At 39.1% G+C, this 14,103-nt stretch overlaps 1 long non-coding RNA gene and 1 pseudogene across 1 annotated transcript; one reads left to right on the top strand and one right to left on the bottom strand.

The window, feature by feature from the left end:
* Positions 1-393: 393 nt before the first annotated feature.
* LOC134299888 (dead end protein homolog 1-like) lies at positions 394-980 on the bottom strand (annotated as a pseudogene).
* Positions 981-2,800: 1,820 nt separating this feature from the next.
* LOC134298871 (uncharacterized) lies at positions 2,801-4,686 on the top strand. The gene is made up of 2 exons (XR_010005986.1): positions 2,801-3,923; positions 4,645-4,686. It is a non-coding gene; the product is annotated as an uncharacterized LOC134298871 (long non-coding RNA).
* Positions 4,687-14,103: the final 9,417 nt, after the last annotated feature.

The raw sequence follows: 14,103 nt of genomic DNA, 5'->3' as shown, positions 1-14,103 counted from the left end.
CCCTGTGCTTTTGCTTTAGGCTTAGCCTGCAACAAGAGAATGATGTTTAGAACAGCCATTGTTACTTTATATGACAAAATCTAATTATTTCAATTGCACCTTTTCACCTGTTCTTCAAATCATGAGGCAAGTGTCAAAATCATAGAAAAGAAAGCTTCATTTTCTGTGTAACATATCTCTAAGGCCCTTTACACAAAAATTGTACAGGCTTCTGAAAAATGACTCATTGCCCAAACACTAATTTCACTGATATCTACTATCTCTCTCTCCCCACACCCAAAGTGTGTCTTGAATTGTTTTCTGCCTTGAAATGTTTTAAGGGAAGTGAAGACCAAAATTAAAGTAAAAGAACTCTTCTGAAAAAAGCGACCTCTCTCTACCAGTGGAACTCTTTCAAAAACACAAAGTACCTTCTACAAGAGCTTTCTTGGCTATTGCTGCAGCATGATGGGAGATGTATTTCAGCTGTGCAAGCTGCCTCTGGTTCTTGAAAGGGCTTGGGTGCAAGAAAATGCTCACAACTCCTGTAGTAAGCTCGTGTCACATGGGAAGAAACTGGTCCTATTTCACCAATGGGTCCAGGCCATCAGTGCAGAGTTCACACTTGTTGGTGTTTCTGCAAACAAGTATCTGGTGGCCCTTCTGGATTTTGTATGCATTGAGCAGCCTGATATCCTTCAGAGCACCACACGCATCCATATACATGGCATAGGCAAAGCCACATTTATGACCACTGAATGTCATCGTGAGGCGAAATTCATAGAGCTTTCCTACACTTTGGAAAAGAGAAATTAGTTTTATCTTCATATATATCTTGTGGAATTTCCCTATGAAAACCTCTGTACCAGATGACGTGGGATTGCCAAATCAGTTTGGTGGAGGGTCACCATATTTTCTCTGACAATTGATCTAAACCACTGGACTCCAGTATCTTTCACTCAAGTCAGAAGGGCAGCTTTGTTATCCTGATGAAATTTCATTACTCTTGTTATAATAATGAAATTTTCACCAAGTACATTTTAGAAACACTTAAGAAATGAAGCACCAGTGCCTCCCAGTTTTGAAATGACTTTTAAACCACTTTTAATGGTCCACACAACCCTAGTAGCTGCATCAGAATCCCATTTGAGGTTCAGATAACATGTCACTACACTTATGACTCTTTAATAGTGCAGCATTGTACACTGAACTTTGATCTGGATAGACCTCTTTAGAAAAGATAGTTAAAAGTTCATGCAGATTTGTGAAGAAGGCAGTGTGATTAGCAAATAACATTCAACAGACTTCAACTCAGAGCATGCTGGCATCTCCAAGCAGCCAGTAATTTAATCCCCACAGGTGCTATTGATCCTTTTTGACAATCAGAAGTAATATGCAGATCAATGTTAACTTTATTAGTCCACTGCTGTTGCTGACAAACTGAAACGCTGCAGTCCTATGAACAAGCAAAAGTAGTTTTTGCAGTTAAAAGTAGGCAGCCATAACATGTGCGAGAATAAAAAGTACTTTTTCATACAGCATACATGAATGTTATGTTTAAACTTTTGTCCCATCTCTAAGATATCTCATTATGTGAGTATATACAAATACAAGGCATTCCAAAATCTGAAAAAATCCAAAACAGTTCTGGTCCCAAGCATTTTGGATAAGGGATACTCAACCAGCATAGGAACAACATCCCAAATTAAGGAAATAGTCATAGTGCCTAAATCTGTTTCCTTTTGATTGGCTGGCCATCAATAAGGCTCACTTTTCTTGTCTGTTTGGCAGTTTCTGATATTCACTGAGTCTGACACTGAATCTCGGGCTTTCATTTAACTGCATCTAGGAATGCTTTAACAAATATGTTTAGATGGACTGCATTTTGACATTCTGAATATGGTAATTTGTTATCAGCTTTCTATGAAACAATGAAAAGTGTAAATATGCTAAAACATGCACACACTATGTGCTATAAAATGTATATTTTCCAGATATGATTTTCCAAATTCTTCAGTTCAATGTAGAGTTAACAGTTCAGGATGCTTTTAGGCCTCAGGTCCCTAGTGATTCCAATAAATGCCTAACATTTAGTGCCAGCAACACTTACTTACAGTTTGCCATTCAAACACACAGAATTTTTTTCCTGTTTGGCAATTAAAACATAAAATAGATGCACAGCAGAGTAGGGGGAGCCCTGACACTACAACAACTGAAAGGGAGTGAAGGACCTAACTTAGTAGAGCAGAACAGACATATGTGGTTTCACACATCCCCACAAAGTCGGGGAATGTATCCCCTGTGGATATGGGGGTTGTACTGTACATAAATAGAATTTTTACAAGTCACAGCAAAACATCAGTGAAACTTTGCAAACTATAGCAAGCTGCTCGTCTATACTGACTTGTATATATGCACATAATCCTCTTTTCTTGGCTGGAATTGACCCCCCCCCCCCCTCAACCTGGAGAATATTTACCCTTTTCTCCACACGTCAGTGGCCCATGAAAACTGGAGGCGCAGGTTAGATGTTCTGGCCCCATTCACAGACTGTAATCTAGCTGGAAGCCAGCTTGAAGTTGAGGTGTCTACAAAACGTGTGACTTCCAACCTGCATCCAACTGCATATTAAAAAAACTCACTGGAAATTCTGGCTCATGCCATAAAATGTGTTGAACTTAAACTCTGTATAAACAGTGCAGTGCTGCAAAACAAAGGATGCATTTGGAGTACTTATCAGGACAGGGATGAACTCTAGGAGTCGCAGATGGAAGTCGAATTAAGAGAGTGGTGTGATGCTAAACAAATGCCTCCCCTTCTGCAAGCAAAGGACAGTGTTCCCATGGGAATCCTGGATTTCAATGTCTCAGCTTGCTTGGTTTTAACTCAAGTGCTGATCAGCTGTTTGCAACTATTGCTTTTCACTAAAGCAGCTAAAAATCAGTGGAGCTTTGTAGACTTTATATCAGCTTTGAACAGGTTCAAGAAGTGACTATGTAGGCACTCTGAAGCAAACTGGGGACTTCATCACCCCCTGTGCCATTTCGCCAGCCTCTGTGGCGAAACAGCAAGGATGAGGGGTGACTGTCACCACGCGCACCGCTTTGTTATAGTGATGCTTCTCCCATCACATGGGGAAGCTTCTCCAAAGCAGCTCAGATCCGTGCTGGCTCCACTGGAGCCAACACAACACAAACAGGCTCCCATGTTTGGAGGGAAGCTTTCTAGGATGCTTCCACTTCAGTTGTGGGAGGGGCCTCTGCTGGAAGTCTCGCAACTTTGTGTGATGGGCAGCATGTCTATCTGTGACCAAAATATGCATATATGATATGTGTTATGAATGGAAGAGTGAAAGAGAGCTAGAAATTTGAAGACACCAGTCTGTAGACTAAGGCCTGGAAAACTACCTGCTCAGGAAGTGTAATTAAAACCTGCTAATGAGACCTGAAATAGTTGACCTGCCCGGCAAACTGTGATAAGAACTGCGACTGATAAGAGAAATGTTTACATCTGTTAACATCTGTCAACATTTGCTAACTTGATGAACTTTTGGGGCAGAGCTGCTTGTGTTTGCTAACACCAATCAAGAGGAATCAACATCTGGTCCAGGAAACTGAGGATATTCCATGATAGACGACATCTATGATTCATTTACAACTTTGGGACAACATCATCAGCAAAATATTGCTATATAAGTGACCTTATGACAGTCCAGAAGGTGTGACAGACAGTGAGGCTGTTCACCCGCCATGCTCAGTGGAGATGGTGTACTTGGGAGTGGCAGATCTGCTATGGGAAAGCAGGATTCTGTTCACTTTTTGGGGCCTCTTTTTCTCATGGGAAGAGAAAAGAGTGCATTTTGAAGTCATGGTCTTTTTGAAGTTTTGGCGTTTTGGAACTATGTCTTGGCAGGCAGCAGTGGAAGCTGGGTCTGGCATAAGCAGGTTGTTCCGTCCCCCAGGACGATGGTTTGCCTTACCTATTGGTCGTTTGTTTGTTTTCCCTCCTTTACATTTTGTTTGAGCCTCTGGCTGCAAAGGCCTAGGAAAGGTGGCTTGGAATCTGCAAGAGCTGGCTGCAGTTTTCTTTGCAGTGATTGGTCAAAGAGTGCAACATCTTAGGACCGCCCTTTTTACCAGGGTCTAGTCTCCATTTTAGAGTTTCATTCTGGCTATAGTCTTCCAACGTGCTGGAGCTGTGCAAAGCTAACTGGGACAAATCATCCTCAAAACCAGGCCAATCTAAGCCTATCCAAATTAGATAAGTATTGAATTATACTGATCTGGAATAGGAATTCTAGTTAGAGGAGCAGGGTTATTCCATCGCTTCTAGAACTAATCTTTGCTGTAAAGATAGGGAAGGAAAGAGTTTCTCCTTCTAATATAGGCAGCGTGATTAGGGTATAGTGGTTTTATAATCACCTTTGCTTTCTGGAACCAGGGATAATTCTGTACCTAAAACCTATAGAAATTTGTTTCATTTTCTGCAACTTTAAGATCTGTGCCAGGTTTACAACCTTGTATGAATAAACACCCTTTTTTGAAGTTATCCAGACTCAGTCGTTCAATATCTATAGGACAGCTTATAGGGATTTGCAGTTCGCCCGGATAAAGGACAGCACGTTTCAGTTTTATAGTTTTTTATTGTCCGGCGGACGGCACACAGGTGCTTCTCCAAAGAGGGAGAAAGAATATGGTAATATTTGTGTGCATGAAGATGGATGCATATTGTGTGTGAATGAAGAATGAAAATGTAACCCCCCTTGTTTGTTTCTTAGCTAATGTAACTGTAGGTTGTTTGTGAATCCAATGTAGTTGCATAGAATCTGTATGTTTGTATGTCTAAATGTTGTTCTTTGTTGTTTTGTAAAAGTTCTGCTATACCTCTCAGACTGAAACTGCAATAAAAAGAACCTATGCTTTAAAGTTATTGAAAAGTTATTCATAACATTTTTGGTGTCAGAAGTGGGATGTTCTGTTCAGTCTGAGCAGGATGTTTTAACTTTTGTTTTAAAAGTCTTCATGACAAATCCATCATAGGACTGGTGAGAAGGTGTCCTAGGATGCTAAAAAAAAAACCCCTGTGTGATGAAGTGGAGTATTTCTTAAACTGGATCTAAATCTTGTCCCAGATTAAATAGCTGTGTGGAAGGGTCCTCTGGGAATACGGAATATAAGTTCAGTGGGAGTTTCAGAATGTGAGAGGACAAGGAGCTCATTCAATGTTGTACAAAGAAAGAATATTGCAAAGAAAGAATATTCCTACTTTGCCTCTGATCTTGTTGAATTGACTCTGCAAAGTGGGAGTGATATCATTGCTACAACAGTGAGACCCTCTTGGGGTCCGGACAAATGCTTTATTTATTTATTTATTTATTTATTTATTTATTTATTTATTTATTGCATTTCTAAACTGCTTTTCTCACTCCTGGGGGGGGACTCAAAGCGGTTTAACATAATGAATAGCAAAATTCAATGCCTCACTTATATAAAAATACATCAGACATGTAAAATAGCATATAATTGTAAATTAAAACTGTAAAACTTTAAAACATTGAACATAGACATTGACACAAGACATAAGACATAAAACATTAAACACTGCATCAATCTAAAGGTTATCATTTCACATTGCTGCTGTCACTCACCGAATACTTGCTTGAATAGTCAGATTTTAAGTTGTTTTCTAACCTCACCAACTCAGTAAAGGCCTTGATTTTATGTTTGATCATGCATTTTACATCTGATTGCTCATGAACATTATAGTGGCTTATGAAATATGGACGGATCTGCTTCTCTTTGTGGAAAATAAAGAGCTAGTGAGATTTGTAGTTTGGTGAGGTATCAGGTGTTTAGCAGACTTTGCAAAACTAAAACTAAAACTAAATGATTCCATAGCACTGAAAGAAAGCAGTTAAGGTGGTGTCAAAGTGCATTAAATTTACAGTGTAGATATACGTTCAAAGTCAAGGGAAGAAACAGTTATGCAAAATGGAAATTCAAGTTACATAAAAGTTATATCATGATAAGTGACTAATAACCATGTGAAAAGTTAATTAAAGAGTGAGAATTCTCCTAGAATTTGAGATCCTCTTCAAACATGCCATTTCTTCTCTGCTTATCAAAGGTACTCCCTACAGACTCTGCTGGTGCCCTCCACAAATCATTAACCAGTATTTCTAATATAGAGGAATTCATTCTGGAATGCAGAGACCACTTCCTGAGAGGTCACGAACAGTTAGCATTGCTATAAGTGTAGTGATGCCAGAAATATCCAATAAGACATTCTTAACAAGGACCTTATGGGGCAAGGGTGTGTTAAACATTAGTGCCTGGATCTGAGCTTCAAAAAGAGAAAAATGTTCTTCTTGCAACGAGTGTCAGTTAGCCAAAAAGGCATTTAGGAAGGGTGAGTTCTTTACTGTAAAAATAAATGTTTTTTAAACTAATCATACATCAGGCATGACCTATATCCACTTTCTCATCTGTCCTTTCAACAGTGATTTATCATGCCTGAACATGTTTAGGCTAACATGCCTATTTCTGTCCTGGAGTCTTAGTATGTCCAGGAAAAGAATAAAAACATTTGTGTCACTTTAAAGGCTAACAAGTAGGCATGGTCAAAAAATCGTAAACAATCTTAAATTGGATTAAAATCGGATATATCCTGCTTTTTGATCTGGTATCCGACGCAGGCTATCATGGCCCATCAAGCTTGGTAATTCGAAGCATTGTAGCCCAACTCTCGTTATGTCTCTTAAATTTGATCATAATTTTTTCCCCAAAATAATTTTTAAAATTTTTTTAATTATTTTTAAAAAATTATTTGTTAATGCAACCAAACTTGTTTGGGAGCGCAGTACAGCCAAACATGGCCTCGGCTCCCCGACCAATCACAGGAGTGCATGATGGACGAAAGGGTGGGTGCTTGCTATGGGGAACTTTAAACCAGTTTCCAGAACAAACAGAGGGAGGTCTGGGCATCCTGGAGTGCTTGGTTGCTTGCTATGGAGAACTTTAAACCAGTTTGCAGAACAAGCAGAGGGAGGTCTGGGCATCCTGGAGTGGGTGGTTGCTTGCTATGGGGCGCTTTAAACCTATATCCCAGGATCTGATTCCAGATTATCTGATTTAAACTGGATTATATGAGTCCACACTGCAGATAAGGAGAAAAGTGATGGATCTGGACCAAGCTTGGCACACACCAGCTGTGTATCCTAGGGGAGTTTTGGGAGGGTTAACCCAAGACTTTTGGGAATTGTAGTTCACCCATACATTTTCTCATGGGAGCATTCATAAACAACAAAAGGGACAGCATGGTGTAGTGTAGTGCAAGGGTTCACAGTCCCTCAGACTGTTGGAGGGCCAGACTGTGGTGAAATAGTCCAAAATTAGGATTGTTGTTGTTGTGTGCCTTCAAGTCATTTCAGACTTAAGTCAACCTTAAGTCTAAAGTTTAGTACAGAGGCCAGGTCAATGGCATTGGCGGGCCGCATCTGGCCCGCGGGCCGGGCCGTAGTTTGGGGACTCCTGGTCTAAAGTTTAGGACAGGGGCCAGGTCAATGGCATTGGAGGGCTGCATCTGGCCCACAGGCTGGGCAGTAGTTTGGGGACTCCTAGTCTAAAGTTTAGGACAGAGGCCAGGTCAATGGCATTGGAAGGCCACATCTGGCCCACGGGCCGGGCTGTAGTTTGGGGACTCCTGGTCTAAAGTTTAGGACAGGGGCCAGGTAAATCACCTTGGAGGGCCTCATCTGGCCCACAGGCCTTAGTTTGGGGACTCCTGGTGTAGTGGTTTGAGAGTTGTCCTACGATTATGGCTTCATTCCCCACTCAGCCATGGAAACCCACTGAGTGATCTTGGGCAAGTCACACACTATCAGCCCCAGAAAACCCAAACACTTTCAAACCAGGAACAGATTTCCTTATTCAGAGGCTGATGGCCATCTGTCAGGAGTGACTTGATAGTGTGCTATGATTTCTGTTCCTGGCTGATAAATGTCATTATAATTATGGTTTCTTGAGTCTCTCTCCACCAATTTAACAAAGTTTCAGCCATAAAAACAAAGTTTCTGAAGTAGTACAATGACTTTCAAAATACAGACAACCCAATGAAACAGGAAATAAGACTTTCAAACCAGGAACAGATTTCTTCAATTATTAAAAAAAATTGTTTATTATAAAAGCTATGAAAATTCACCAAAAATCAGAGGATAAGGAAAACATTCTGAAATTTGGTGCGCTAACAGATGTAAATGTGTTCTACCACTGAAGCAAATTTCATTAGGATAGCTCAAAAAATGAGGGAGAGAGAGAGGCCCCTCAATTTTCCCCATTGATGATAATGTTTTCCTTTATGCGCATGCGCACCCACCATTAACGAAGTGCATACAAAGTTTCAGAAGTTTCAGAAAGTTTTGAATTTTTTTGCTTCAAAATTCGGAAATGGCTTTAGAAACGAAGCACCAGCACCCCCTACTTTAGAAGCGAGTTTAGAACCATTTTTTTTATGGATCGCTCATGCCAACTAACAAGCATTATTTGGCATATGTTTTTATGAATTGTAGGCCACCTTCCCAGATATATAGAATATTACTTGTCAGATATTTATACACATATTTGACAGCTGTAATTCTTAAACTTGAGTATTTTCTTTTACTTTTTATAGCTTTCTTAAAGTCGTGGAATGTGGCTCTGAGCAAAAAAAAATGCATGTAACACAAGGAAAACATAAAGCATGTTGTAGTAGAGTGAATTTTGTGCTCTCATTGTGAAATGAAATGTATTCATCCAGTCTATGAAACTCATGCTAGAACTTGTATATAAAATATGATACAAAAAGCAGTAAAATAAAACACTAGAATGCACAAACATATAATGCATGTCTAAGCAAACTAATTTTGATTAAACAAAATTTAAAATCAATTCTCTTCACTGTTTTAAACAACAATTTGGCGATAATTTGTGTAACAGCCTTCTGTGTCAGATGAAAAAAGACATAATATTCAGACAGTCTTCATAGATATAAAATGGGCAAGGGTTAATGTGCTTAATAGAAAAATCTCAATAAAATGTCATTGAAAATATGACTTAAATTTGCAGTTTCATCTGTTAGAACAGAATAGGCTTTCCTTCTAAAACTTAAATACAAAAGTAAAGCTGCAGGTAACATTCTTCACACGCAATGTAATAACATGCTACCAAAAAGTTTCAAATGTTTCTTTAGAAAGCCCTGATAGAACCTATCTCAATAATCTTATAGTTTCATGTTAGGAACAGTGTGTGTTTGTGTGTTTTGAAATAATATCCCCATGTCACATCTCTATATTAAACCAGAAGTTATGAGAATGTTTAAAATCATTTATTTTTATAATTAACACATAATGAAATATAATAATTGGGTGTTTCACAGACAGGAAAAAAATACTTTTTACGAAATTAGTTGTTACTATTTATTAATAAAGATTCACAATGATGGTAGTTCCATATACTTTCTTCTGACAGATAGTGAACCATCTCTAAAACATGTAGCATGGGATTTAAAAAATCAACCAAATGTTTATTCTGATGGTTCTACCTGAAATGCTACAATAAAAGTATGAAACTAATTACCCTTATATTTGTCTATGCTCATATTTTATGCAGACTTACCTGGGACAAAAAAAGCCATTAAACCCAAGGGAACTCACTTTCTTATTAGATGTTATTGTGTCCCTTCAAGTCATTTCTGATTTATGCTGTCCCTAGGGTGAACATATCATAGAATTTGGTTGACAAGATTTGTTCAGAAGAGGTTTGTCATTGCAGTCCTCTGAGGCTAAGAGAGTGTGACTTGCCCATGCTCACCCAAATTCCTAGTAAGTCATATTAAGATGGTGTGTTATACATCTAAATGGAAACAGTGATTTCTCATTGTGTTGAGCAGTCTATGCAATCATGGGATGCCTCAACTGTTTAGCAAACTATGAGAAATAACACTTTTCCTTTAGATAGTAGGAACAAATTAAAAAGTATAGGAGTGTGATCTTTATTTAAAGCATCTCACACTGTGTGCACAGAGTGGTAACATTTGTAGATTATTCTGACTACTTACTTAGGAATATAGACGCTCATAACCTCTGAAAAGATTCAGGTTAGATACAAGTCATTTGAATGAAATGACAGATCCATAAAAACCATGAAGGTTGACTGATGTTGTGTCTCCATGGGTGAAATAAATGAACTTGCCTTGCAAACACATGATGTGTGCTTCCAGGGGTCAATCTAGGACAAGGAAAATGCAAGTTACTGCAGAGATTCCAGGAAACAGAGTGACCCCAATGTTTGCCCACACATCAAAAAGACCCACTGTTTTATCACCAGCTTGACTGCCTCTGGGGATTATGCCCCTTGATTTCAAGCAGAAATAAAACTTGCCATTCTGTCTCAATCCAGGAAGCAGAATACCATGGAACATGTGACAGATGTAGGAGCATGGTTCATACATATGTTGGTATTCCCATATAGTATATGACAAAGCTAGTTGTTATCTCCAGACTCAAAGACAGACACTGGGAACAAAAACAGAAGAAAGCTATTGCTCTAATGTTCGGTTTGTGAACTTGCCAAGGCTTTATTCTTGTTTGTTATTAATAGCAGTGGGTGGGACTAAATAGGTGTTTGGTCTGGTTTCACAAAGCTTCTCTCATCATCATAACACATGCTTATTTATGACATCTATTTGTTACAGAGCTTTCCCAGGGAAAAAAAGAAAGAAAGAAATTGCAGTCTAACAGATTCACAGGTCACTAGCCTTTATAAACTGCTCCTTAAAATGGTTTTCCTCACCTACACTGAAGCCATATTCACTTGAGACATGATGATTTGGGGAAAGTGCTTGAATATTTCATTCACTGTTTCTCTTCACCTTATGTGTGGTCCATGCAAAGCAGATCCCTCGTGTTCGTTGTTACTTGAAAGAGATGAAGGAAAATGCACAGATCGCTAGAATGGGGAGTTCTTCTTCTGTTGTAGGGAATGTCAGCTATCCACATGTTTTGAACTAAGCTGAGCAATATGTAAACTGGCAGGAGCAGAAAAGTGATGTTTCAAAGGGTAAAGCAGGCAGATTAAGTTCACATCTAGAAAGATCAGAATGGCTGATTAACCAAAGTCCCATCTCCCCTAGATCTTTGGAAGTAAATAAGTGTTTCTCAAGTGTAGATTTAATTTGATTTTTTTAAAAAAAATATGATGAGACTCTATTTTTTTTCTCCTCCCAACACCAGTTGGACCATGATCAAAAGGCTTCTCTAATTGCTCACAAGATGGGAAGAGCGATGTGGGAATTATTCCAATATACTGTAATAGCATGCATAACAATATAGCCTCCCTGATTTTTTTTTTTTGAGAAAATAATTTTTGGTAATGTTTTGCTGCACATATTTAAAGACATATTGTTCCTAAGTTCAAGATTTGGTTGCAGGAGCATGCAAACAGAAATTGATATTCAAATTGATATTTATACTGTACTAATTCAAAACTGCTTCTAACACTGATTTCATTAGGAATAAATGCCTAGGAAGTATTGAATGCCAAGGCCTAAAAATCTTAAAGGAACCAGATTCCATCTCATTGTGGGAGTTAAGAAAGGATTAGCTTGAGTTAGTTCTGGTTAATACTTGATAGTAGACCACCCACAAATACCAGGTGCTGAAGCAGAGGCGGCCCACCGGCGAGGCGAATTAAGCGGTCGCTTGTGGCACAAACCACCCAGGGGCACAGTTGAGGCACCCCCATGTGCGCACGGCAGAGAGCTGTCTCGAGGATGATCCTCTTGAAAATTAACTTCAATCGTCCTCGGCAGGTTGCCCAGCATGGGAGACAGCTCTCTGCCAGAGCCCAGCCGAGCCAGCAGCCACCCCTCTCCCGCCGTGACCACCTTTGTAGAAGCCGAAGCCGCCGAGGTGCTGGGCACTGAGGATGGGCGAGGATCTGCGCACAAGCAGAGGACCATTGCCCAAAATGGGTGGTGGTCCTTTGTGCATGCGCAGGGATTCCAATTTCTGTGCGCATGCGCAGGGCTTACACACTCGGCCACATGGACAGGTGGCTGGCAGGCCTTCAACTGGCTGGAGAGAGCGCCCGCTGCCCAGAAGGCCGGCCCGTGGTGGTATGCACTGCGGCCTCACCCGCCGCCACCACCACCATCAAAGTCTGCAAGGCAAGTGGGGTTTTTTTCTGCCATTGGTTTGGGGGAGGGGGTGCAAAAATTCTGTTCGCCTACTACTAAAAATTACCTAGGGCCAGTTCTGTGCTGAAGGCCATGTTTCAGAGTAAGGAACTTGCAAAACAAAACAAAAAACAAAAACACCCCCCCTCAAATATCCCTTACTCAAGAAAACTCTAGGAAATTCATTGGATAGCCATAAACTGACTGATGACTTGAAGGCACATGCACACAGAGAGAGTGCTAGGCTTTATGCACTTCTTTATATGTTTTTGGTAACACAATGTTGTTTCATAAAAGACTTTTATAGTAAATGAAATATCACCTGCAAATAAATGGAAAAGAGGACCTCCTTCTAATCTTTTAAAAAAATATTTCCAAGATTTTATTTATTTAATTCACACACCATATTTTCATTCACCAAAGGACTCAGGAAGTAACTCCAGCTAAAGTTATAAAGCTTGAACTGAAGTAAATAATTTTGTTTCAAAATTTTGTCAAAACAGTTTGAGCTACTTTTTAATAATGGGCAGGATTTTTACATATGCTTCTTATGCATCTTAATTGCATAGCTAAGTAATGCTTCCCCCCTCTCTCCAGTCCTGACTTTTTGGGCAGCAAATGCTGTGATTGACATGTATCTAGTGAAAATCCAGAAAACATTTTTATGCCATGCTCCCATCATTAATCTGAATTGAACATCAGAAGTAGGATCTGTGTCACATTTATCCTTGCATTAGGGATTGCTGGCAGGAGAAAGGGGTGCAAATATCAGTCTCCTGCATCCCAACTGACAAAAGAACAAACCTGCATTGTTCACAGGGACTGCTCTCCATTAATTCTGGATTTGCTGACTTTTACAATACCTACTAATTCCCTATTCTACAAATCAACTGCGATTGTCATTTCCAGATTTAATTTTCACACAAAATCCAGGAAAACATCTCAACAAAAAAGTAATAACAACAATCAAGTATTACTATGGTCAATGGGTTAAGAGCCTTCTACATTCTTAAATTTTTGAACAAAATTGTAGCTGGGCCTTGATGTCACAGGGGATGATGTCATTATGCATGCTATTTCCTAAATATCAAGAACAGTATTTCAGAACATGATGTTCCATCTTTTATTTAAAAAATGAATCAAATAAAAAATATTTATTTGTTTGGAAATTATGTTTATCAAGCTTAGCATTGAACATAGAAGACAACGCTTTCCCAGGCCACACTTCTTCAGCACATTTGATGGATCTAGGCTAGTATTACTTCTTCTTAATAAGCAATGAAATTGTTGTGTTATAGGTTATTTAGTTTGCCACAGTTAACTTTAAAAATGAACTTCGTTTTCTTATTTCAACCAAGCATTTGTTAGCTAGCTGACCAAGAAGAGCTGACCGAATAGAATTCAGATCAAGTAAGAAACCACTTTGTTCATCCAGAAACCAAATAAAGTCTATGATTATGTTTTATTTTAATTTGTTTTGCTTCATCTTCTTCACACACTCTATAACTGTTAGAAACATCTCATGGCATATAGGGAACCTATGAATATGAAGACCTGTGGTAAATTTTCATTTTTTTGGAGTTATTAAGCTTGCTTACTGCTTTGTGTCCATACGATGAACAGTTTGTATTTCATTTCTTTCATGAAAGGGAAAAAAACGCTCGAAGCTATAAATGAGTTTTTATTTGATTCAGTTACTAGAGCTTAATAAAACCAAGACTGTAGGAAAAGGGAGTTGCTGAGTTTGCACCTTCCAGGTTCATGAATGCCCGGCAGGCATGCTAATAATTTATTTGGTCACTCTATAAGTAACATTCATGTAGTAGAGAAAATGGGCAAAATGCTGTCCCTGCAGTTGATCTTCATGGGAAACTTGTATTTTTCATTACATGGTCACCTAGTTGAATCTTTAAA

This window comes from Anolis carolinensis, chromosome 1, assembly GCF_035594765.1.
Source record: "Anolis carolinensis isolate JA03-04 chromosome 1, rAnoCar3.1.pri, whole genome shotgun sequence".
In the NCBI taxonomy this organism is placed as follows: Eukaryota; Metazoa; Chordata; class Lepidosauria; order Squamata; family Dactyloidae; genus Anolis; species Anolis carolinensis.
The sequence above is the reverse complement of the archived record's forward strand: the minus strand, read 5'-3'. Positions and strand labels throughout refer to the sequence as shown.